The sequence below is a fragment of the Dipodomys merriami genome, unplaced genomic scaffold, assembly GCF_024711535.1.
Source record: "Dipodomys merriami isolate MVZ:Mamm:240054 unplaced genomic scaffold, mDipMer1.0.p SCAF_16, whole genome shotgun sequence".
NCBI classification, from domain to species: domain Eukaryota; kingdom Metazoa; phylum Chordata; class Mammalia; order Rodentia; family Heteromyidae; genus Dipodomys; species Dipodomys merriami.
Window position 1 is genome coordinate 28,864,268 of NW_027202937.1, and position 27,299 is coordinate 28,891,566.

The 27,299-nt window shown below is 42.2% G+C and overlaps 1 protein-coding gene and 1 non-coding gene across 2 annotated transcripts in view; one reads left to right on the forward strand and one right to left on the reverse strand.

Moving 5' to 3' along the window:
- Bmp6 (bone morphogenetic protein 6) overlaps positions 1–27,299 on the reverse strand; it is a 176,608-nt gene that overhangs the window by 70,291 nt on the left and 79,018 nt on the right. The window lies entirely within an intron of this gene.
- LOC138828527 (U6 spliceosomal RNA) lies at positions 15,064–15,165 on the forward strand. The gene has a single exon (XR_011372278.1). It is a non-coding gene; the product is annotated as a U6 spliceosomal RNA (small nuclear RNA).

Here is a 27,299-nt window from a genome sequence, read left to right on the forward strand (position 1 = left end):
TTTTTTTTTGTCTATTGTTTTAATCCTTGAATCCAGTATGTTGAGTCCAGGTGAACTTCACTAAGAATTTCATGCATGAGACTAAGAATGTCTGCCCAGAGGGTACAAGGACAAGAAAAGCCCAACCTCGTAATGTAGCTACACTTGGGAAGGTCATTTGGTCTCAGCTTCCTGGGTTTTAGTGCATTCTCTCATACCTCCTTGGAGCCTTAAAAATGTGATTCTGTGTGATTTTAAAAAAATGTTTTTATTGCTGGAAGCTGTGACTCGTGCCTGTAATCCTAGCTACTCAGAAGGCTGAGATAGAAGGACTGCAATTCAAAGCCAGCCTGGGTAGAAAAGTTCCTATGAGACTATCTCCAATGAACCACTCAAAAACCAGAAGTGGACCTGTGGTTCAAAGTGGTAGAGCACTAGCCTTGAGCAAAAGAGCTCAGGAACTCGGGGACAACACCCAGATACTGATTTCAAGCCCCACATCCAATTGTGTATATGATCGTAAGTAGCTGTAAAAAGGAGTTGCCATTCAACAAAGCAGCTTATGAATATAGTCCACCTTGATCTATGTCAGCCCTTTGAACATTCTCAACCACCCCTCCCAACTCACATCTTCCACCACTTTTCTTAATTTTGATATATATTGAAAATTTCACTAACAAAAGAGTTTATGTATACAATGTGTCTCCATCTGTGTCACGACTTCAACATCTTCACCCCACTTCAACCCATCCCTTCCCATATTTTTCTTAATATTGTGGTATACACCATGAATTCTGGACTGCCTTCTCTACCTTGGAGCTCACACAACTTGAGCGCCACCCTTGTGTTATATGTAGATATATGTACATATATGTAGATAACTTGAACAACCAGGCCTGGAGAAAATGCTCAGTTAATTTTCAATGAACCAAATAAACATATATGAATATTATGACATTTAAGAATACCCATCAGCTGTGAGGTGGTGGCTCAAACCTGTAATCCTAACTACTGTGGAAGCTAAGATTTGAGGATCTTGGTTTAAATCCAGCTTTGAATTAGCCACCAAGAAGCTGGAAGTAAAGATGTGGCGCACATGGCAAGGTGCCAGTCTTGAGAGAGAGGCCCTGAGTTCAAGTCCAGTATTGGCACAAATAAAGAAAAAGTAAATAAATATTTCCACCTGCCAATATATTAACCAAGAAAGAGCCAAGGTCTGTGGATTCTCAGCTGTAGAAAGGCATAGCAGGTGGATCAGTCTGAGGATAGCCACAGAGGGATAATATATGATGCCCTAAAAGTCAAAGCAAAAAATGAGCTGGAGATGTGGCTTAAATGGCGGAGCGCCTGTCTATCAAGGGTGAGACACTGAGTTCAAGTTCCAGCACTGCCAAAAAAAAAATGAAAAAGAAAAAGGACCCAACTTTAGGGATTTTAAAGAAATATTTTCAAAACTTTGAGTTAGTAATCTCTAACAGCACACAAGCTCCATGAACAAAATACATAAATAAGAGGTGTCAGTACAAGAGATAAGAGGAGACAATACAATATATTTAAGTGATCTAATCCAGTCTCCTTTCATCATTCTGTCTTTATAAAGTTGAACAGAGTATGAATTCAAACACAGTCCCACACTTTTCACCCATTGGACTGTCAGCCCGAAAAAAAACAAAAACAAAAAAAATCCCCTGTAAAATAGCATTTGTAGTAATAAGCACGTCAATGGGTTTTACAGAGTCTGGAGATTTTTGCTGAATTGTAGTGGGTGGAGTTAGGTCCACGGTCAGGAGCATCCCCGGAGTGCAATGTTTTCTGCATTCCGGAGGAAAGCAGTTAGTCTGCATTTAATTTTTAAACCGCATCTCATCCTTTTCCGTCTCTGCATAGCCACACACAGGCTGAAAAAAAAATGTCCTGTTGCTCATGCTACGCATTCTTGTTCCAATTCTTTCTGGGTTGCCTGTTCCTTTCTGTTTAGAACAGCAAATCTTCCACAAACCTGCATCAGTGCAGCAAGCACACTCTGCACAACTCTAACCACACAGACATAAATACACTTTGGGCTATATTAACCTTTCCTTAAACAATAGCTTTTTCCTGGTCCCAAACCCCAAGGAAGGCTTGAGAAACATATGCTATCTATTTCTTATGTGTTCCAATGAGTTTATTACAGGTTGCAGAAAGCTACCAGAAAGTTCCATTTAAATAAACTTAACCCAAATGTTTTTAAAGGATGAATGTTTAAGCCATCACCTTAAAATTTTTTTTATCAACATAGACATTAAAAAGGGATATTTTTTTGTGCCTTAAACCATTGGAAGAAATGGGTCCCTTGCCCAAAGCCCTATATTTTAAAAAGTAGCCCTGATTTTTTCCTTATAGTTACAAATTCTCAGAGCAGAGCCAGGCACAGAGGCTAATGCTTATCATCCTTAGGAGGAAAAGATCAGGGTGTCAAGGTTCAAGATCATGAAAGTTCATGAAACCCCATCTTACTAAATGGCTGAGTGAGGGGCACAATATCTGTCATTTCAGTTATCAAAGACATAGGTAGGAGGATTTCAGTCCCAGGCTGAACTGTATCTGAAAAATAACTAAAAGCAAAAAGAGCTGAAGGAAGCATGGGTCAAGAGGTAGAACAATTGCTTAAAGGCCCTGAGTTCAAATTGTAGTACCATTAAAAAAAACACCGTCAAATCATAAAAGCACCAATGGGCAGTGAAGTGAATGTCTCATTTGGTCAAACATGTGCCTGGCTCGTGTTCTCCCCCCTTCCCCCTACACGCCCCCCCGCCCCGGCACCCTACCTTTCTCTCTCCAGAAATAAAACCTGACAAGTTTGGTGTCTGTTGAAAAGGGAGGGGAAGGGACTTCAGAGAGTACTCAAATCTCTTTCGCACCTCCCGAGTTTTAAGAATAAATTCAAATTTTAAGACTGACAGTTCAGAAGTTGCAGTCTTGGGAAGTTGACTGCAGCACAGAAATTCCAGGCAACTGGAGCTGTTTTGTAATTGATTTGGTTTTGAGGTTGTATGCCAGTCCTGGTGCTTGGACTCAGGGTTTGGGCCTTGTCTCTTAGCTTTTTCTCTCAAGGTTGGTGCTCTAGCACTTGAGCCAAACCTTCACTTCAGTTAACTGAAGATAAAGAGTCTCACTGATGGGGCTGGGAAGGTGGCTCAGTGGTAGAGCGCTTGCCTTGCATGCTCGAGGCCCTGGGTTCGATTCCTCAGCACCACATAAGCAAAATGAAAAAAGCTGGAAGTGGCACTGTGGCTCAAGTGGTAGAGCGCTAGCCTTGAGCTGAAGAGCTGAGGGACAGCGCCCAGGCCCAGAGTTCAGGCCCCACGACCGGACCCCAAAAAAAAAAAAAAAAAAAGAGTCTCACTGACTTTCTGCTAGAGCTGGCTTTGAACTGACTTTAATCTTAAACACCCTCTCTTTATGTGCACATTTATTTTCTACTGATTTAACATTTAAAGACTTTTAGTAGTCAGGTGCTGATGGGTCACACCTGTAATCCTAGCTACTCAGGAGGCTGAGATCTGAGGAGTGTAGTTAGAAGCCAGCCTGTGCAGTAAAATTCATGAGACTCATCTCCAATTAACCACCAAAAAACTCAAAGTGGAGCTATGGGTCAAGTGGTAGAGCACTAGCCTTGAGCACAAAAGCTCAAAGACAGTGTCCAGGCCCTGAGTTCAAGCCTGAGGACCATCATATGTATATATGTATGTATATGTACACACACACACACACACACACACACACACACACACACACACACACACACACACACACCTTCTCCTACCACAGATGGAACTAGGACCAGTGGCAGCATATGTGATATGGCTGAATCCACACACACACACACACACACACACACACACACACACACACACACACACACACACACACACACACACACACCTTCTCCTACCACAGATGGAACTAGGACCAGTGGCAGCATATGTGATATGGCTGAATACACACACACACACACACACACACACACACACACACACACACACACACACACACACACACACACACACACACACACACACACACACACACACACACACACACACACACACACACACACACACACACACACACACACCTTCTCCTACCACAGATGGAACTAGGACCAGTGGCAGCATATGTGATATGGCTGAATCCACAGGGATCTGGAAGATAAACTTCAAATGGATGGAGCCCAAGTTGTCTACTCTTCCCAGGGGGGGTTAAGCTGCCCTACTTTGTGGCTGACTTTCCTCCAACTTCCAAAATAGTAAAGGTTTTCATAATCAGCAAACAAGCAGAAGTTACTGTAGTGAGGGGCTAGTAAAAACAAGATACAAATTACTGGGTCGAGTTCCATCCCCAGAGCTTCTGGTTTAGGAGATCTGGGCCAGGGCTTCCAAGTTCACATTGTGTAACAAGTTCCCAGGAAGTTTACAGACCACACTATGAGAACCATTGCCCTCCATGTGGGGAAAGGGTGGAGATGGCATCAAAATGGGTTCAAAATCCTGTGAGGTGCCACTCTCTCCACCAATTACAGCCCAGGAAAAGTACTATGTAGGACAATTGCCCACTGCTTTCTATTTCTAAGAGTTAAAGGAAGAACTGGGTATGGTGGCCTGTATTTGTGGTCCCAGCTACTGAGAAGGCAGAGATGGGAGGATTGTGGTATGAGGTCAGCCTGGACAAAAAGTTAGCTAGACCCCATCACAAAACCAAGGTGGGTATGGTGTCATACGCCTGAAATCTCAAATACTTAGGAGGCAAAGTTAGGAGGATCGTTGCCTAAGACTGGCTCAAGCACAAGCTCAAGAACCTCCCTAACTGAAACACTAAAAGCAAAAGGATTAGACGTTTGACTGAAGGGACAGAGAATTTGCCTATCAAGCTGAAAGCCCTGAATTTTGATCCCTAAAACTACCAAAATTTGTTCTTGAAACATGAAGCAATCAATACATGTTTAGGTTAGATATAGAGAGAGTTGTTAAGCATTGAAGTAGGATGACAGAAAGGCAGTAGACTGAACCATTGGGTCTGAACTAAATGACTCTAGAATCAGTGTGACTTCAATTAGACTACTTGCCAATTATTTTATTAATTCACCTCTTAATCGAGCATGGAGCTTTAATCCTAAATATTTTAACAATTATTTAGCAAGTCAATCACAGCTTCAGAAGATGAACTACTCAAAATTTAAGTGGAAAATATGCATTTCATTAGGATGCAAAATATTGTTACCAACCCAAGCCTCCCCACCCCCCCAGCAAAAAAAAAGATATCTAAGGAAGTGGCGCTGTGGCTCAAGTCGCAGAGCACTTGCGTTGAGCTGAAGGGCTCAAAGACAGTGTTCAGGCCCAGAGTTCAAGCCCCATGACTGACAGAAAAAAAAGAGATATTTAAGCAAAAATCCACATCCATAAAATTCCACATAGACTACATTGATATGCTTGATTTGTTTAAATCCTACTGTTTTCTACTTTTTTGGAACATCAACCCATGTGTTTCTTAGGATCAGAGAAACTATCAGGGGCTGAGAGAATGTAATCTTATAAGCACACACACCATAGATCTGCATGTCAAAAATTCCTGTATGGGAAGGGAAGAAGTGACAGGTCACACGTGAGAAGATAATGTTCACACTGAAGATACACAGGGTTTAAAAGATGCATTGAGTAATCAGTAGGTTAGCAGCCCTATAAATGGCAGGAGAGGAATTTCGCTTACAGGTTGTTCATGCAGAAAAGTGAGCACTCACAATTAATGTCACGTGGATGAGCTGGATCACAATATAGGTGTCACTTTTATTTAAGGACTTTTTTTCCCTGAGTGTATGAAGGTCAGGGAAAGCCCTCCACAATCCTGAGAATAACACCTGCTGTGTCCTTGGGAGTCTGGTACCATGGTGAACTCAATGTGTTGAGTGGGGTTTGTGGAAACATGTTCCATGCTGATCTCCTGATGCATCCAACCACACTGCTGTCCCCGCATCTCAGCGTGCAACAGTGCTCAGTGGGCAAAGTGCCAGATCTTTCCTAGCAGACCTTCTACACTTGAGCGGTGACAAGACTGAATGAGACAGGAGTCACATGACAGACTGACCCAAAACAGATTCAAATACACCTTCTATGCTGACCACGTTTCAAGTGTGAATGCTCACTGAAATGCCTTGCCTTTTTTGGGGGGCAGGAGGGGACTCCAGGGGCTTTAACTCAGGACTTGGGCATTGTCCCGAGCTTGTCCACTCAACGATAGCACTCTACTTCTTGACAAACAGCTTTCCTTATGCTTTTGGTGTATGGTGGTTAATTGGACATAAGATGCTCACTTTCCTGCCTTAGCTTTGAACCAGATCTCAGCCTCCTAGGATCTAGGATCTTTACACACCATGACATACATAGGATTTGAATGGACTTTTGGCCTCACCTGTCCCTCAGCAAGCTCTGTGGGGTGTTATTTTCCCTTCCATGGTCCAAACAAGGGCTCTACAAAAAAAGGGCAAAGCTCTTGGAATGAATACTGACAATTTGTTTTCCCCCATTCTCAAGGCATATGTACTCACTGATTCCTGTTCACTTGTTATTTGAGACCACCACAAAACTCTAATGGGGCTAGCTCTGATTTTCTTCCTGAGTATTCGATGCAGCTATGTAATTAACATTCCATGGTCCTGAACCATTACAAAAAGACATCAGGACAGACTTGGTTCTTTAAATAAACCCAACAGAAAACCACAAGAACAGTACTCTCTTAGTGTCTCAAAAAGAGACTAGCTTCGTTCAATTTTCAAAAATGAGTGTACCCAAGATCACAATAGTGAGAGAAGATGTGTGTGTGTGTGCACGCATGTGTGCACATGGTAGACAGATACAAATCAATGAACATACCTGTATGTCAGTTTGGAACTGCGTAATCCAAAAGATAGCATTTATGAACTCCACACTGTGTAAGACATTCACTCTGAGCTTGACAACTGTGGCTCTGCTGAAAGGGTATCAGATGAGAGGCTCTCGAAGCTCTTTTACGAAGGAAAGACCCCACCAGGCACGCATGATTGTTCTTGCTGCTGCTGGTCTACTAGATCTAATTATAGGGCTAAAAGTTGAAATGGGAAAAATTTACCTCAGACCAACAACAGTGTTATATAAATAGGGTAAACTTGGAACAAATCTTTCAAATTTAATAATTTTCTTTATACCTGAAAAATTTTGTATCATTCTGGCATAACCTGAGTGAGTTTACAAGCACCAGGTTGATGGGGAAAGAGGGAATCTTTTTCTTTTTCTTTTTTTGTATTACTACTAAGACATGAACTTAGGGCTCTCGCCTGATTTTTCACTCAAGACTAGAACTCTACCACTTACTTGAGTTACACCTCTACTTCTAGCTTTTTGCTCATCAGTGGGAGATAAAAACTCTGACAAACTTTTCTGCCTAAGCTAGTTTTGAACTGTGGTTTCAATTGTAGCCATGTACCTTTGGGTTTAAAGACCTCATTCCCATTAAAGTCCAGACTTAATAGTAATGTGTCGTTGAAGTATAAAAGATTTTGAGAACAGGTCCCATTAGTCATGGAGCTGCCAGAAAGCTCTGATCTGACAGTTGTATGTAACACCAGGACCTATAGTGAATACTTTAAAAAAAAAAAAAAAAAGCAAAGGATGGAGAAGTGAAGGTAGTTATATGAAAAGTTTGTTGGTGGTATGAGGAGATTGGTGCTGTGGCTCAAAGTGGTAGAGCACTAGCTATGAGCTGAAGAGCTCAGGGGCAGTGCCCAGGCCCAGAGTTCAAGCCCCATGACCAATAAATAAATAAATAAATAAAGTAACTAAATAAATAATTAAAATTAAGAAAATAAAGTGCTAAGATCTACCTTAATTCCCTCCTCTAGTGCAGGAAAACGCTAGAGAAGGGGTCAGGATTCCTCAGCCAGGCCTATGGGTGCCACCCACTCTAGCCATCTCCATCTCTTACAATGCTCTAGTTCAGCAAATTCTCTATTGTTTTCTGCATCAATCTCTTGTTTATACTTTAGATCCATTATGTCAGAAAATCTGCTTAGACCAGATGCTGGTGCCTCATGCCTGTAATCCTAGCTATACTGAGATGTGAGATCATGGTTCAAAGCCAGCCCCCAGGCAGGAAAGCCCATGAGACTCTCTCTTACCTCCAATTAACTACTAGAACTACTAGAACTAGAAGTGGAGTTGTGACTCAAATGGTAGAGTACCAGTCTTGAGTAAAAAAGCCAGGTATTGCCTAGGCCCTGAGTTCAAGCCTCAGTATTGGCACAAAAAAAAAAAAGTGTGTTTAGCTCACATTACAAGGGGTAGAGTGTGGTCTCCAAACTCAGAGGTCTTTAGGACAGAATGAAGGCAGTTATATTTGAAGGCAGTTACTTGGTTCCAAGAATATGGATAGAAGTTCATCACATATTTTATCTAATCTGAGACTTCCTTTAGTAAAGTGCAGGATTCAATTACATTGACTGATAAAGTAGAGGGTCTAACTTTACGGCCCTCTCCATTATTACATTGGACCTCAGTCTGCTTTTTATAACTTAGACTATTGTGGCCCAGAGTAAATTCAATACTTTGTCTTCTTCAGTACTGAGGAAACTGTCTGCTCATCCCTGAATATTTACTTAATTTTTGTTTTGAAAAATTAGTACTCATACGTGGTTAGACATTGCATACTCAAAAGAGTATTTAATAAAAGGCTTCCCAATGGAGATCAACTTCCAATCCCCTCTCCAATGAATTGCCTTTTGTGTATACCTTGTAGATTCTTGTAAATCATCTTGTATATATTGTATACACACAGACACACATATACACACACACATTGCAATTGTGGGAATTGAACTTAAGGCCTCACACTCAATTGGCAAGTGCTCTATCACTTTGAGCCACACCCCCAGTCCTTTATATTTTGTTTTTTGGGTTGGCTTCAAACTCAAGATCCTCCTCCCCAAGTAGCTGGGATTACAGGAACATACTGATACACTTAGCCTCTATATATCTATATCTTTAATGCAAAGGATAACATTCCAAAAGTCCATGCATCTTGAAATTAATTAACTATAATGCTATTTGTAAGAAAAGGGAGATCACCTCTGGGCAGAGAAAACTATGTAAGAAAGGCACAGTGATGGGACTGCCATATAAACTGAAGCTTGAAAGGGGAGTCTTCGGTAGACAGAGGTAATGGCATGAGAAGCAGAACATGGAAGAGTAGAAGCTGGCATTCGATTGGAGCTTAGTTTTCATGGCAGGAAGAAAGGAAAGACCAGCTGAAAGGCCAGTTGGAGGGAAGTGGGGAGTCCCCAATATTTTCCTGTGGTATCATAACCCACATGAATCTGGCATTTAGGATGATGTCACAACTGTGTTCAAACCCTAGGATCAAATGGAAATTCTCTTTTCCAAGAACGTCAAAGCTATTGATAGTGTAGCTGCCACCTCATTCTCCCACCCATTCCTCCTCTCCCCTCCACCAGCCAAGGTCTCTCTGTGTTGGGTGTTTGTGTACACTGTTGCCTTCTACACTGCTTTTCCTTAGCAACTCACATAACAATTTCTTCCCTCCCTTCCTTTGCTGGCCAACTCCATCCTAAATTTTGTTCTTCTCCTACTCAGCTTTATATATACTTCTTCCCTAGCACCATCACAGCTTGGAGAGATATATTTTAATCCTGTTTACTCATCAAGTCTCTCCCTCTCCTTTGAACAAAAGGTTAAACAGTACATCAACCACATCTCTCCCACCTTCGAATCTATCCCAGTGTCTAGCAGCGTCTGACATGACGCAGGCACATGAAGAGAATTTAGTGACTGCCAGGCCCATCCTCCCCTACAGCATATGGACTTAAAGCCAGGATGCCAGATGGCCCCCCAACCCACTCAGTCATATCATCTGCAGCAAAGACATTGCCTAAGGATAGCTGACTGAGATGAAGGAAGTATGACAACTCTTCATCATCAGCTGACAACCAAAGGCTCAGTTCACCCAAGGACATGGCCACCTCCCTCTCCTTTTAGTCACTTGCTCAGGAGTAGGGGGTGGGGGTAGTGGTGGTGGTGGTGGTGGTGGTGATCGTATTGGTGATGGTGGTGCTGATGGTGGTAGTACTTGAGGGGTTATGTGTGTGTTGGTACCCGAGCAGTAGTGTTAGTGTGTTAGTGGGGTGGTGGTAAGGTGAGATAGCGATGATGAGGTGGTGGTGATGGTGTGCTTTTGCTGGCCAAGTGACTGTCCTTCCCTTACCACTCCTGGATGGGGTCTAAGGGAGACTGATGGAAGACTGTTCCAACGCAGCCATGCTACTGGTCCAGTGTCACAACGACCATGGTGACTAGTCAATAATTATTCTGACTGCTTTATCAACATCCCCTTAATAGCAGCCATCCCAAAGGCTGCACAACAGAATCCAGATAAAACAATGATGATCAAGGTTCTCCATACAAGGCTGCACCTGCTTGATTCACTTGTGCCAGAGACACTAGGAACACAAGGAACTCACGCAATGCTGATAGGGTCAACCAACGAAAACTTTACAGACCTTTGCTTCCTATTAGACTCAGTAATAAGATCATAACTTTTAAATAAAAATACAGTAAACAGAGCCTTTTCTTTAATGATTGATGCAAAAACAAGATGATGAATAGAATTAGTGGGGGCAACTTGGTGCTTGGAAGATTTCCATTCCAGCTCAGAACACAAGAATCCCACCAAACGTCTCCTAAATGGGCCTTTGGCAGGTCTTCCATGTTCAGGAAGCTGATTTTGAATTTACCCTCTCAATCTCTGGCTGACAGAGTGTTCTTTGGCTATTTCGGACAGAGAGGGTTCAGTGACAGATTTTTGAGCAGGCTACATAGATCTCTCTGACCAAGATCAAAGTGACCTTCATCATCAATATTTGTGTAGAACCATCTCACCCCACATCACTTGGTTATCAGTCAGGCAGACTGTTGCTTCCAACAACAAGAACAATAGCTGTTTTATCTACAGTGGCTCAGCAGACCTCTGTCTAAATCATGACTTCCCAAGGCTTAAGTTCTCTGTAAACTCACAGAGTTGCAGCAGGCATCTGACTCCACGCACCATTCTAAGCTACTGGAGCTTCCCCCACCCAACCCAGAGGGGAACTGTTCCTCTGACACTGCTCTGTTATCTGGTCCTGAGCTCTGTCACGAAGCCTCTGGGAGGTGCCAGGGGTATTGTGCACAGCATGACCAGGCAGCATGCTTGCAACTGTCCTGGGCTCCACGATGCGTCTTAAGAACTTCATGCTGACCAGACGGAAATGATTTCCTGTTCACCTGGGTTGGCACAGAAGAAGTGATCAAACCCAGCCTGGCAGAGCCCACCCAAGCATCCCTGCAGGTGCTTCTCTATCGAGTTTCTCAGTACGTCACTGCTCAGCCATGAAGAGCTTGGGTTGAAGTCCAGTGGTAACTGGCAATGCCAAAAATAAGAGGACTGGGCTTCCAGAAAACAATAAACAGAACACTTAGGAAATTTTGCAAGCCAGTTTTTAAGAGGCCCAGGTTTGAGTTCATAAATGCTCTTATTAAAAAGCTGGTGCTAAGCCACTGTAATGAAGGAATGCTATTCATGTACACAGAAGAGGCCATCAATTGAGAAATATTTTTGCTTCATCATCTTTGCCATGATTACTACATTCCAGAATGGTGATACATTTTTTTTTCTTCCAAATTGAGTGGCCAGATGAGAACTGTCTCACTCTGGAAAGCTTACAGAGACAGCTCTCTCCAACCTGAGGCAAGTCTTTACCCTTGGTCATGGAACTGGAATAAGTACAGATAGGAATGACCAAAGCAACTCCCTGTAGCCCAGGCCAAGGACTTGTAGTCACTTCTGATTGGCTTTCCAGCCAGAATCCCTAACCCTGACCATTACCATTAAACCATTGGTGTGAGATGGGTGCTGGTGGCTCAGGTCTGAAATCTTAGCTACTCAAGAGGCTAAGATCTGGGCTGGAAAGGTGGCTCAGTGGTAGAGCGCTTGCCTTGCATGCTCAAGGCCCTGGGTTCAATTCCTCAGCACCACATAAGCAAAAAGAAAAAAGCCGGAAGTGGCGCTGTGGCTCAAGTGGTAGAGCGCTAGCCTTGAGCTGAAGAGCTGAGGGACAGCGCCCAGGCCCAGAGTTCAGGCCCCATGACCGGACCCCCACCCCCAAAAAAAAGAGGCTGAGATCTGAGGATTGAGTTTCAAAGCCAGGAAAAACTATAGACTCTTGTCCTCGATTAACCAGCAAAAAGTTGGGAAGTGTACCTAGCTTTTGATGTACATATGACCAGATAAGATGATGTTAAGCGAAATGAACCCCAAGATAGGGACACAAGTGGTTTTTTCTTTCTTGCTATTGTTCCTAACATATTTATAATGTACCATGTGATTTTTTTGTTTGTTTCTTTGTATGTTCCTCTCCTAAGGTATAACCCATGTTTTCACTGTGTTTGATGTCAGTGCCCTGCATTATATATATATATATATATATATATATATATATATATATATATATTTATATTTATATTTATATTTATACACTTCTCTAGCTTGGGGAGGGGAAGGGAAAAAACAAAATGCTTAAATAGGTATACAGGTTGACCCATTATAACAATGAGATGTACAAGACACTATGTTGAAAAATGAACTTTACAATTTAGGTGGGGGAATGGGGGATGGAGGGTGGGAGCAGGGGGGAAGTTAGTTGTTGTAGAGGTGGGAGGGAAGGGAGGGTAGAGGAAAAACAAAGGAGGAGGTAACAATGCTTGATAAGAAGTGTACTCATTACCTTGCTCATATAACTGCAACCCCTCTGTACAGTATTTTTTACAATAAAAACATTTTAAAATAAATGAATGAATACATAAATAAATAGCTTTTTAAAAAAAAAAGTTGGGAAGTGGAGGTAGAGCCCAGATGGTAGAATACCAGGCTTAAGCAAAAAACCCAAGGAAGCATGAAGCATTGAGTTCGAGCCCCAGTACAGAGATACCGGGTGGGGAGGGGGGGTGCACAGAGGGGGGAGCAGCAGAAGGGAATGCTAGAAAATGTATGTGGACCAGTTATAGTTTGTTTAGATTAATGATGCTTTTTTTTTTTCCTGCTGGTCATGGGGTTTGAACTCAGGGCTTGGATGCTGTCCCTGAGCTTCTGTGCTCAAGGTTAGCATACATACCACTTTGAGCCATAGCATCACTTCCAGTTTTAGAGTGGTTAATTGGAAATAAAGAGTCTCACAGACTTTTTCTGCCCAGACTGGCTTCAAACCACAGTTCTCAAATCTCAGCCCCCTGAGTAGCTATGATTACAGGTGTGAGCCACCAGCACCCAGCTACGTTAATGAAGTTTTATTGGATCAATTTGATCAGTTTGTTTATAAAAGAAAATTATTCCAATAAGTATAAGCCAAGCTATCACTTTGCTCCTGAACACAGAAATAAAAGGGAATCTTTTAATAACTGAAAGGAAATATACAACCCCAACTCAAGAGAAAAGAAAACTTCTTAAGTAGTAGGGTAATGCTACCCACGGAGCCCCCAAAATATAGTAAGGACTAAAAGAGATGCAGCCACCCATATGTATGGTTTAGACCTAGCTTTCCAGCAGTATGGAGAAGGTAGGAACAGTGGAGGGCCTGCTCAGGATATGTTAGAAAGTTTGTGGAGGTATAGACTATGGAAACAGAGGCCAGCGTGGGGTAGTGTGAGATCAAATGTAACATTTTTATGGAAGTTGATTATGTACAGTTTTCCACTGGAATTATCGGATTCTAAGACAATTTTTTAGATCCATCTTTAAAATTTCACTTATGATTTCAAAAAATGATTATATTTGTTATCTCTTTTTTCTTTACTTATTATTATGAAGGAGGAATGTAGAAGTAGATCTGTATGCTGACAGTAACTCTGCTGTGTGTGGAGGTGGGTTTGTGAGGAGAGGAAGGAGACCATGTGCCAGTGTGGGGCCTCTTAGAGAATAAATGCACACTCCCTCCCATACATCATTCTCTTATAATACATTCATCTGGAGTAGAAGATATGCTGATACACATATGATAACAAATAACTGGAAAACTAAAATAGCATCTTACACTGTTAGCTTTCTGTCACCATCATTTTGAAAAACACTGACAATGAACTTACTAAATAGAAAAGATTTCTTTTGGCTGCCATTTCATAAGTTCTGCTCTAAGACCAGTGGATCTGTTACTTTGGCTTTCACAGGCTTTGTGTGATGGAGCAAACTACTCACCTCACAACCAGGAAACAAAAGACAAAGGAAAGGAGACAACTACATATCTTCCAAGGGCCATTCCACCCCCACAATGACCTAAAGGCTGCTCACTAGGCCCCACTTCTAAAGATTCCAAAACCTCCAATAGTGCCAACTCTGGCCATTAGAGAATAATGTGAATACCAGGAACCTCATCAATTCTTCTTTGGTGGTAGGAGATCCTTCAGCATTGACATTTACCAAGGTCAGTTCACTAAGCAAATGGAGATGACAAACTATATAAAAGAACAAGCTCAACTGCTAGACAGGATGGAGACTAAACTCAAATCTCGTTCAATGATAAAGTTTCCAAGATTACATGCTTTAAAGCACTGTAAACTTTTAAAAATAACAGTGCAACTGCACTATTAGTCAGAATAGGGCTGGCTTGGTTCTTTGTGTCAATGACAAATCATGCCTGTTTATTTATTAAGCTATACTAACTGGGCAGATTATTTGGCTAGCTGATTGCCAGGTATTGCTCCTGTTTTAAAGTCATAGTCCTACCTTGACGGAATGCTGGCATTGGAAGAGACCTGAAATTTCATTGCAATTTATCCTTCTGATATACACTAATCAGCTAAAAACAAGTAACTCTTCTTTGGGGAAAAAGAATCAGAACTTCACTCTCTTAAAAAAAATTTCTGTGCTCACTTCAGCAGCACATATACTAAATTTGGAATGATACAGAAGATTAACCTGGGGGTGAGAATGTTCAAAAGGGTGACATTGGCCAAGGCACACTGTATGCATAAACTGCTTTGTACAACTACTTAAAGATAATTTTGAAAAAAGAAACAAGGATTAGCATGACCCCTGCTCAAGGATGACACACAAATTTGTGAAGCATTCCATACTTTAGACAGAAATGAAAACGCCTCCTTTAAAAGCAGCTAGAATCACACACTGTTGTATATGAAAGATGTTTAGAAATAAAATAGTAAATCCAAAAAAATTTTTCAACAAGGCTTCCCTGAATGAATCCAAATTAAAAGTAATTCTTCCTAAATTTTAACTTTCTGCATAATTACTGAAATAGCATCTGACTCTGCCCCCTGCTTTGATTGGCTGAGACTTGGTGACTACGGACCATCTACCACATAAATAATCCTTGCAATGGATAATTGAGAACTGCCTGTAGTAATTTTAACAAGTGAGCTTGGCACTCAGGCTTTCCAATGAGGTTATTCTGTTGAACAAGCTGCCCTCTCCTCTCGGCCTGCTTGGCATAATTTGCCATCCTAAACCATGGAATCTGCAGTAGCCCAAATTTTGAGTGTTCTATGTTGGAAAGTTGGAGTAAGCTTGTTACTCTTCGGCTACTGACCAATTAAAATCAGTACATGATGTGGTGAGAGAAAGCAAGTGAATGAGGTCAAGAGGTAATAATTAAAAATGATGTAATGAGATGATCCAATCTCCCTTAGCCTGCCAGAAGGCCCACGTTTCTAGTTCCCCTATGCTGCTTGGGCATGAAGCCATGGAGTCTGTGAAGTCACCTCTAACCCTGGCATGGATTTCTCTGATTCCTCAGCTTGTTAGAGAGTCTGAACCTAATAGAATTTGTTTATAGATCATCTTCCTTAGGTTACATGTGGCACAAAGGCCCAGGACTATTTTAAATATTTCTCATTAACAGGTGCATGCTCTATGTTTGTGCCTGCCTCCCATCCTCCATCACAGGTCCTAAGCACCAAACACAGTGGTGCAGTCATGCTTGGTGCGGGAGTGTAGAATACCTGGGATGAATAGGGCTCACAGGATGTGGTGGTTTGGGGGACGTCACAGGGAACGTGGGAATGTGAATCCTAAGTCGGTATGCTTTTGCTCATTTATGACAATGTGGGATGTTTGCTGAGGCATCCACATCTACGTTAGCAGGAAGTACTGGCCTGGAACGGTGCCCATCCAGTACCAACTCTAAGATTGTGGGATACACTGGAACTTGGTTTCCTTAGGCCCCAGTTTATTCTCTTTAGGATGAAGAAAGTGGTCAGTTTCATCCATGGGGATTCTGTAGGGCCCAGAATCCTTACCATCAGGTTCTGTGTCTGGCTTTAACCCATGACTCATAGCAAGGATTTGGCTGACTTGGCTTAAGGGGATACCCATCCCATATGGCCTTCAAATGTAGAAGAACTAATGAACTTCACAGTGATACGCACTTACGTAAAATCTGGGTAATTTTTGTTATTATTGAATCCAATACTTGGTCTCCTTGGTACTTTATCCAACTAAACAAGCCAACTCATTAACAGTTCAAGATCAGACTGCTAGAAAGCCAGCTTGCACCTGTAATACTAGCTACCCAGAAGGCTGAGATCTAAGGATCTTGGTTTGAAGCCAACCCAGAAAAGTCCTTAGACTCATCTCCTATTAGCCACCGTAAAGCTGGAAATGGTGGTGCTGCTCACGTGGTAGAGTGTCAACCTTGAGCAAAAAAGCCAAGCGAGTGTCTGAGGCCCTGAGTTCAAGCCCCAGTACTGACGCATTCGCGAGTGCACGGACACTTGCTCACTTTCACTCACACACAGATGAGACTGCTAGAGAATTCCAAAAGCTTATTAAAGAAAGAATGCAAGCAGAACATAAGATGCAAAATACAATGACACACACAAGTCATTCCCTCCTAGGAGAAAGAGAAGCAGGAGGACCTGCCTGATTGTTTCAATTTCTAGTTTCTGCCTCTTGATCAATGCATCAGGACTGAGCAAATCATCATAAGACCAGTTAGTATAAAAATGTACATCAAGTTAAAATGTAGAACCTAAGATACATTTAATTCTCATGCTGAGCTTCCCTAAGACTTGCAGAGACCTACTGTTTGTTGTTGCTATATTTAATAAAGTTGAGATGAACCAAGCCATCTGCTGGCACATGGAACTTACTACTCATATAATTTGCACTCCAAGAAAGAGATTTACAGACCCAGGGAGAAAAATAAATCAAAGGTACACTTGTGAATAACGTCCACTGAGTACAGTTGTATGGTGAAATGTTGCCATGTGCAGTCTGGTGGCTTATGACTCCCTCTCAACACCCACTCTTGTTTTTCTCACCTAAAATCCAATTTCACATTGATATAATTTATAAGCATCATCTGTTTGCCAAGGACAATTCCCAACTTTAACTTTTCACTCAGCGAATCCTTCGATACTTAATGAGATTAAGCTACATCGCATATTAGAATATTAGTGCCTTACTTTAGATGCCAAAAGAAAGTCAAAAATGTCTATACATTTGACTGCTTGGAATTTTAACAGCCTATGTTTTGTATGTCTGTGCTAGATTTATTTGGAGACCGAGAACTTAGGGACACATTAAATAGAGCATATATTTAAAAATAAGCACCACCTGAAATTTCCAGTGTGTCATCTCTACAAAGAGTATGGTGCTGTGTATTTGTGATAGTCACAGCAAGATTTTCTGATGTTTTAACAAGTACTTCACATCATGGCATTGGTTGGCCTACAGTGAAACATATTATGAAGAGATGCACCTTAATAAAGAATTCTTGGGAGGCTGGGAAGGGATGAGAAGGGTAAACAAAGGAGGAGGCTTCAATGCTTGATAAGAAATGTACTCATTATCTTGCCCATGTAATTGTGACCCCTCTATACAGTATGTTCACAAAAAATTAAAATTAAAATAAAAAAAGAATTCTTTAAAGAAAATTTACATTTCTATTGACAAAAAAAAAAAACCACAACCCCAAAGCACTTGACAAAAAGAAAACTCTCTAAACCCCAATGGGAGTTATTGTTATGAGCCTTAAGGCTATGCTATTCCTCTAAAATAGAACCAATTATCCAGGTTCAGATAACGCTGAATAAGATGAACATTTCCTGAGCTAGACCAATAATTTGCAAATATAAACATGTTATTGTTTTGAGTCCAGTAATTTATTACCAAAAAGTCTGTTTGCTTACAGAGTAAATCTTGTTATAAAATAAAATCCCACTATGTATTGATTACATACTAAGTAGGAATAGGTGCTAGTAAAGCAGTAAGGGAAAAAAAAGTACATAAAATAAGTGTGACTTTTTCTGGCAAAACTTCCTCACAAAGAATTTAGTTGAGATGTTCAACCCATAAAGAAGATTTTTCTCTAAACAGAATGTAAGAATTTAGGAAAAATTAGCTCAGATATTCCAGCACCAAGACAAAGCCCAGAACTAATATTGCTATGTATAAGGAAGGAGAAACTATCATTTAGCATGCCTTAAAGCAACAATGTGGGGAGCAGGGTGGGAAAGAGAACTTTTTTCTTTTTTTTTTTTGCCCAACAACATCAAAACTAATCCTTCTCAGCCACTGGCTGCAATCTTGACTCGTCCTCACAAAGTCTATCAAAACTTCTCTCCCTCAGGCCACCAAGAAGCTCCCTCTGGAAATCCAGGCAGCATTCTTTTTCTTTCAAGACCTCTCTGTACAACAATGCAACATTCTTCATCACAGTTCTTGGCACTGAACACCATTCTGATTCCATTTTGCCTCCTTTCCAGGATCCTCTTCACCACTGGTGTCTTGATCTAAACCAGTAATCACATTTTCACCCTATATATATTCTTCAGACCAATCTTGCCCATGCTATGGTGTTGGTTATTACTGGAGGCTCTAGATTCTAGAATCTGTATTGCTATTCTTGACCTTTCCAGCAAAATGTCACACCTGATTCCCTCCTCTTTTTCATGCATCCTTGAAACTCAACTTGTCACCTTGCCCTTAACTTGTTCCTCATCATGCTCTCATTTTTGAGGCACCACCATCCACCTCACACAATCAAGATCTCTATCTATATACGGTCAAGTCCTCTAAGACAACATGCCTAGGACTCATCTTCAACACTTCACCTCTTATTGCATGTTCCTCTTTCTACTCAGGACAAAGTCATGGGAGCTGGGCTTTCTGGTACTTTTTTACACTGCATCCAGTTCTCCATCTACAGCATCACCTTTCTTAGCCCAGGCCCTCACTGGTCTCTCTGCAAAGGCAATCTGGATGGTTCCCATCTCCAGGTTCTATCCCATCCACTCTCCTCATGTCCACCCAGCAGATCTGACTGGGAAAGTGCGAGCGAATGAAGACCCCAGGGGTTAGAGACAAGGCTGGTATTTTCCCCACGTGCTCAAGAATGAAATGTGCTAGTACGTAGGTAGCCAGGTGCTCTGAAAAGGCCTTGCCAGATGACAGCAGCAGGTGCAGGCTTGGATTAAGAGACAGAGGTCAAGACAGACACATGGACTGCTATGATTTGGATATCATTTGTTCACAGGTAGGAAGCTTGGCCTTTAGTGCTGAGAGGTGATTGGCAGGACCCAATGATTGGTCTTTATATACACTGTCCAGGAAAGGGATAAAAGTAGTTCTCATGGGACTTTTGGGTTCATTCTCCAGAAAATAAGTTGTCAGAGTGAGACTAGTATCTTTCTTGTGATCACTCTCTGATGTTCTCTCACCATTATGATGGATCCAGCCATGAGAGGACTCAACTATTATGGAACTCAGCCAAGAGGCTCCTACCCCAAGGCTTTATCCATGGAGCCACTGGTTTTGGACTTTTACTCTCCCAAACTTTAAACTAAATAACTTTTGATAGTGTTTCACTTTAGTCCAGGTTGATCTCAAACTTGTGCTCCTCCTGCACCAGCTTGCAAATGCTAGGATTACAGGAGTGGACCACCACACATGCCAACTTTTCTCTAGATAGTATTCAGCATAAGGTATTGCATTATATTTATAGACAGTACCCGAGGACAAGCTAGGAAAATGTACATCTCATGGACCCCTCCGGAAAAATAAAAACAAAGGTGAGGCCAATCCTCACTAATTATTTGTAAACTAGTGAACTTCCCAAATGAGATGGTCCTGGGGCTTGAATTCTGGGCCTGGGTGCTGTCCTTGACGTTTTATGCTTAAGGCTAATGCCTTACCACTTGAGGCACAGTTATACTTCCAGCTTTTTGGTGGTTAATTAGAGATCAGAGTCTCATGGACTTTCCTGTGTGGACTGGCTTTGAACTGGAATCCTCAGGTCTTAGCCTCCTGAACAGCTAGGATTACAGGCATGAGCCACAGGTGCCCAGATTTTCATTTTAATAGTATTGTTTGCAAGTTCATAGTAGTATAAGCAAAAGAAGGTGCAGACTTCCCATAACCCACTATGCTCACTCTAATTCTCTCTCTTATTCGCCCCCCCCCCCTCTCTCTCTCTCTCTCTCACACACACACACACACACACACACACACCCTTCTCTAATTACCAGCAATGGCCCCACATTTGTTGCAACTGATAAACATGCATTGACACACGGTTGTCACCTGTATTTCTATTTATATGGGTACTGAACAAGACACAGTCCACTAGGCTACACACATGATGTCACAGCTCATATCAGTATCAAGGAATACATGTCTGGAAAAGTGTGCTAGAGAAACATCTGCTCAAGAGAACTGTCAACCCAGGTAAGTTACAGTTCCCAATGGTGCAATCAAACACATATAGGTATCACTGAGAAGAGCTCTGTAAATAATATTAACACTCACATTCAGTGGAGCTGAAGGGATGAAGATTGTCCTTAATAATGTGGGTGGGGCTTGCCCAATCAGTTAAGGACCTAAAGAAGTTTTCTAAGTTAAAAAAAAAAAAAAAGACCATGTAGCATTAATTCTTGCCTTCACTTGTAGCCTTCCCTGAAGATTTGGAATGGTCTACCTTAGTCCACCCTAAAATTATAATTCTTTAGAATAAATTATTGTATATCTCTCATTTGGTTCTGTTTTTCTGAAGGATACAAAACACTAATCTGTTTCTGTAAGGTCTAAAAAGCATTGCAGGGTGCTGGTTTAGATGAAAATTAATTGATATATGGATAGGCCAGGTGCCAGTAGCTCACATCTATAAGCTTAGCTACTTAGGAGTTTGAGATCTGAGGTTCACGGTTCAAAGCCAGACTAAGCAGGAAAGTCCATGAGATTTTTTTTTTGTCAGTTGTGGGGCTTGAACTCTGGGCCTGGGCACTGTCCGTGAGCATTTTAGCTCAAGATGAGCACTCTAGCACTTGAGCCACAGCGCCACATCTGATTTTCTGGTGGTTAATTGGAGTTAAGAGTCTCATGGACTTTCCTTGCCTGGGCTGGCTTTGAACCATGATCCTCAGATCTCAGCCTCCTAAGTAGCTAGGATTACAGGAATAGCCACCAGCACCCAGCCCACATGAGACTCTTATACCCAATTAACAACCAAAAAGCCAGAAATGGAGCTGTGGCTCAGGTGGTAGAGCACCAGTTCAAGCCCCAGTACCAGCATACACACCACACAAAATAGGTACATAGAAGGGAAACACCTAAGGGAGAGAGCCTGATAAGTTCTGGGCACTGTAATGAGGAGGAGAGAAACAAGAGGAAGAATCCAAGATGATGCTTTAAGCTGGCATAAGAAGCTGTACCCAGTGTTACCTCTGAGCAGAGAACATGGACAAGTCTCAGAATTGGGGTCAGTGGGTCATGGGTTCATGCCTGGTGAATCGTGGGCATTCCTGGACTTTCAAGTAGTGATGTTCAGGGCACAGCTGGGTAGGAGGAGAATAAGTGAATGTATTCTGGGTTAAGAGACATCAGCTCCCGACTACTGAAATCCTTGGAAGGAGGTGACATGGCCATGAAGATGATGAGGTAGAACACATCAAGAGCAGAGGCCAGAGAATGTTAATACCTCAGAGTCCAGAGCAGTGATTGCAAGAGGTGACAGAAAGAGCTGAGAAAATGCAAGACTGGGTGGCATAGACACCTGGGGGGAGGAGGGGAGGACGATGCCACTGAGCTGTGCCAAAGAGCTGGGGAGTGATTACAGATAGACAGGGGATAAATGTGTCTTCATAGCAGCAGGGAAAGAGAACCAGGCTCTGCTGGGGAGGGGGCGCTGATGGGAGGAGGTAGTCAAAACAGGTTGCAACTATGAAAATAGAACAATGAAACCTGTTAAAATTATTTTGGGAAAGGAAGAGTGATTGAGGGGAGAGACTGATTAGAGTGTATTGTCAACGTGCAGAAATGTAACAAGGAAATCCTTCCCCCTCTATAACTGATGTAAACTAATAAAAAGAAGTGTACCTGAAAGCAGTTAGAAGAACTCTAGAAGTAGATGTGATTCTACACGTGTTGGGATAAGGAAAAAGTCACAAGAGAAGAGAAGGCTCCTCCCCTTGCCCCCCACCATGCAAGCCACCACTACGCTCCTCCCCTGGACAGGAAGGGAAAGCCCCATGATGGGGTAGCTGAGGGAAGAAACATGATGACCCGTAGGAACTTGCCTACAGGGAGTACTGAAGCAGGGAGTTGGCTTTCAAGGATAGGGAAGTGGGTCAAGGGCATCATGAAAGACAAATAGACTTGAGCTATTCCAACACTCATGGTGAAAAGCTTGCACACAGGGTGCATGTGGAAATGTAAGAGGCCTCCAGTGAGTCGTTCGAAGGGCAGGAAGAAGTGGGAGGGGCCAGATGTTAGAGCAACTCTCACAAAGTGGAAGGGGCAGGAAATAAGGGCCTATGAAGAAAATCTTTGAACACACACTTGAGTATCACGTGAACACACACAGAGACATATCACGCATGGCAACTGGTAATACCAGAACCAGGCATGGGGCTAGGGGTCACTCAGAATGATGGAAAAAATGACCTAAGCAACAGAGACAGAAATATGAGATGTGTCCAGGACCCTGATCAGACATATTGTGCCAGCCACCTTGCCAGCCCCCCAACCCAGTTTCTGGGCAGGCAGAAAGTGTGCAAAGCATCTGGCCTCTAGATCCCAAAGGTACCCTGTGAGTAGACCAAGACCATGAGACCCTAAGAACCTTTTTCATCTTGAAAAGATAGGAGGACTTGTCTATAAAAGGCAGTCAGGAGCCAGGTGGCACCTGGCTCATGCCTGTGATCTTTGTTACTCAGGAGGCTGAAATCTGAGGATCATGATTTGAAGCCATGTCCAGGCAGGAAAGTCTGAGACTCTTATCTCCAATAAACTACCAGAAAACAGTAAATAGTGCTGTGGCTCAAGTGGAAGAGTGCTAGCCTTGAGCTGAAGAGCTCAGAGAAAGCACCCAGACTCAGAGTTCATGATCCACAACCAACAAAAAAAAAAAAAAAAAAAAAAAGTAAAGAAAAAAGAGCCTAGGGACAGCACCACAGCCCAGAAGTCAAGTCCCAGGACTGGCAAAAAAAAAACACAAAAGGCAGTCAAAAGAGCTGGTGTCTCATGGCTGTAATCTTAGCTACTTAGCAGAGATCTGCAGGATTTTAGTTAGAGGCCAGGCCTGGCAAGAAGTTTCTAGGACCCTATCTCAATCAATAGCTGAGCACAGTAGTACATACATGTCATCACATCTACATGCAAGGCGGATTGGGAGGATCACAGCTGTAGGGCTTTGTTCACAAAGCCCTAGCTCAACAGAAACGGCTGGACATAGTGATTATCCCATATTTGTTATACCAGTTATAGTAAGAAGCATAAATAGGAGGATCATAGTCCACGTCAACCCAGGCAAAGAGTGAGGTTATCTAAAATATGAACTCATTTTTCTTCCCATTTCCAACTGCCTGTTATATCTTTTAAAGATATTTGATTTTTAAAAATTTTGCTTTTTGGGGGTATATGCACCAGCACTGGAGTTTGAGCTCGGAGCCTCATGCTTTTGCTGGGCTGTTTTGCTGGCATTTTTATCATTTGAGCCATGCCTCTACTTCTGGCTTTTTGGTGGTCAATTGAAGAAAAGAGTCTCAGACTCTTTTGCCCAGGCTGGCTTTGATCCTTGATCCTCAGATCTTGGCTTCCACGGTAGCTAGGACTACAGATGTGAGTCACCAGCACCCAGCAATGTTGTCCTTTCTTGTTTAATTAAAGTAGAGATGGAGTCAGGGATGCCAAGTCTCCATTTCACTGGATGAACAAGGGTTGGAGGGAGACTTGAGGTCCAGCACCATGAATTAGACCACACTGCACACTTGACATTTGCTAAAGGGCTGAACCTTCAGTCTTCCCATCACACACAAGGAAGAGCAGCTCTGAGGCGGGGGACATACTGCTTACTTTAACTACATTAACTACTTCACAATGTATACTTGTATCAAATCAAGTTGTACACTCCCCCTACCCTTGTTTATTTGCTTGCTTTAGCAATACTGGGGTTTGAATTAGTGTGCCCAACACTTGCTAGGCTGGTGTTCTACTACACCTTTAGTGTATTGTTTTCAGATAGGTTCTTATTACTCTTTTTGCCCAGGCCTCTCTCCTCTACACCTTCATGTACAGGTAGTCTCACCACATCTCCAGCTTGTTTGCTGAAATGAGATCTTGCTAACCTCTTAACCAATGTTACCACTTCTGCTTTGCTTCACTTGTGTCATTGATGGCTGGTTTTGCCACCATTTTCTTGATGAATGTTTCCCAAATAGGAAGGAGAAAAATGTCTAATTTCTGCATTTCAATAAAATAGACATTTAAAGTATGTACACAGTTATAATTTGGAGGATGTTGGGTTTACCCTTGACAACTATCCAAATTTATTTTTTATAATCATTAGGTCTAATCCAGATGCCAGTAGCACATGCCTATAATTCTAGCTGCTCAAGAGGCTAAGATCTGAGAATTACAGTTTGAAGTCAGCATAGACAGAAATATTCAAGACTCTTACATCTGATTTAACAGCAAAAAGCCAGAAGAGTTGAGGTGTGGTTCAAGTGGTATAGCATTAGCTTTGAGAAAAAAAGAAGGAAAATAAACAAAAACAAGCAAGAGTAAAAGGCCCTAAGTTCAAGCCCCAGAAACAAATAAATATAGTTCTCAGCCTGGAGATTTGGCTCAAGTGGTAAAGAGCTCACTAGGAAGCACTAGGCTCTGGCCAGAGCCTAGAATCTCAGTATTCGACAATATCATCTTTAGTTTTTGCCTTTAAGAGACATGAAGGTGGGCTGGGAAGGTGGCTCAGAGGTAGAGTGCTTGCCTTGCATGCCTGAGGCCCTGGGTTCGATTCCTCAGTACCACATAAGCAAAAAGAAAAAAGCCGGAAGTGGCACCGTGGCTCAAGTGGTAGAGCGCTAGCCTTGAGCGGAAGAGCTGAGGGACAGCGCCCAGGCCCAGAGTTCAGGCCCCACGACTGGACCCCCCCAAAAAAAAAATAGAAAGAGAGACATGAAGGCATCCCGTTATTCAACATCTGCACAGAAGACAGATTTAGAATCTATGACTCATCATTTTTTTCATTCTGTAGCAGTATACAAAGCACACATGCCCTTGAGTGTCTTCTTTGAAGTTGAGTGGCTCTTACAATATACAGGACAGAGCTGAGAAAGCTAACACACAATGAAATAGTTGCAAGGTTTCCATCTTATCTAATTCCAAAGTTGTGCAAAGCCCTTCTGTACCTGGGGGAGGTCTCAACTAATAAGTAAACATTAATGATCATGTTATAGTATCTCGCATAGGCCATATTTTTAAGAATTTATATTTAAAGCCAGGCGCCAGTAGCTCATGCTTGTAATCCTAGCTACTCAGGAGGCTGAGATCTGAGGATTGTGGTTCAAAGCCAACCCGGGCAGGAAAGTTCATGAAACTCTTTTCTCCAATTAACCATCAGAAAACTGGAAGTGGCGCTGTGGCTCAAGTGGTAGAGTGCTTGTCTTGAGCTGAAGAGCTCAGGGACAGCGCCCAGGCCCAGAGTTCAAGCCCCATGACTGACAAAAATAAAAACGAAGAATTTATATTTAGAACTATCAGTCTGGATAGGGTACCTAATACATGGAAACAATTTAATTTTGTCTTCTTTGTTTTGTTTTGTGCTGGTCCTAGGGCTTCAACTCAAGGCCTGAATGCTGTCCCTGAGCTTTTTTTTTTTTTTTTTTGCTCAAGATTATCACTCTGCCGGGCGTCAGTGGCTCACGCCTGTAGTCCTAGCTACTCAGGAGGCTGAGATCTGAGGATAACAGTTCAAAGCCAGCCCAGGCAGGAAAGTCTGTGAGACTCTTATCTCCAATTAACCACCAGAAAATCGGAAGTGCCACTGTGGCTCAAGTGTTAGAGCACTTGCTTTGAGCTGAAGACCTGAGGGACAGCGCCCAGGCCTAGAGTTCAAGCCCTACAAGTGGAAAAAAAAAAAAAAGAAAGAAAAAAGAAAAGAAAAGAAAAAAGAAAAAGATTATCACTCTAACATTTGAGCCACAGCTTCACTTCTGAGTTTTTGGTGGTTAATTGGAGATAAGAGTCTCATTGACATTCTTGCTCAGGCTGGCTTTGAACCATGATCCTCAGATCTCAGTTTTCTGAGTAGCTAGGATTATAGGCCTGAGCCACCAGCACCCAGCTAACAACTTGATTTCTAAAAACCAGGTAACAGTGGCTCACAGCTATAATCTTAGCATTCGGAAAGCTGAGGCAGGGGCATCATGAGTTTGAGCCCAGGCAGGGAGCATAAGACCCTGCCTGAAAAATGAAAACTAGCAAAAATACTACCATGGTCAGCAGTCTGCAAGGGGAATTGGTGATGCCAAACATGAATTCATACTGGCCTATCAGCAAAAAGACAGCTTTAGAAAGGAAATGTCAAGATCAAGTCATTTTGTGGGCTTCTGGCTAAGAATCTTATTACTATAATGAAAGTAATAAACATTCCATAGGAGTTAAGAAATACACAGTCTGTGTCTAGTATTTACTAAATTGAGAGCTCATTCCAACTCAACACTAAAACATGCTAGCACTGAGAGAACAAGTTAGGACCACGTGGTACCACACACAAGTCACACAGCACCTGCGTTTGCTAATAGCAAATATGCACACCAACAGATCTCACTCCAGTGAGGAGTTTTGCAGATTCCACCCAGAAGTTGGTTTTTTTTTTCCACAGCCTGCAACAATTCATCTGTCAAAAAAAAGTACATGAATGGGAAAAATCCAGCACTGGAGCCAAAGACTGTGTTGCAACTGTCTAAGATTTTTGAGAG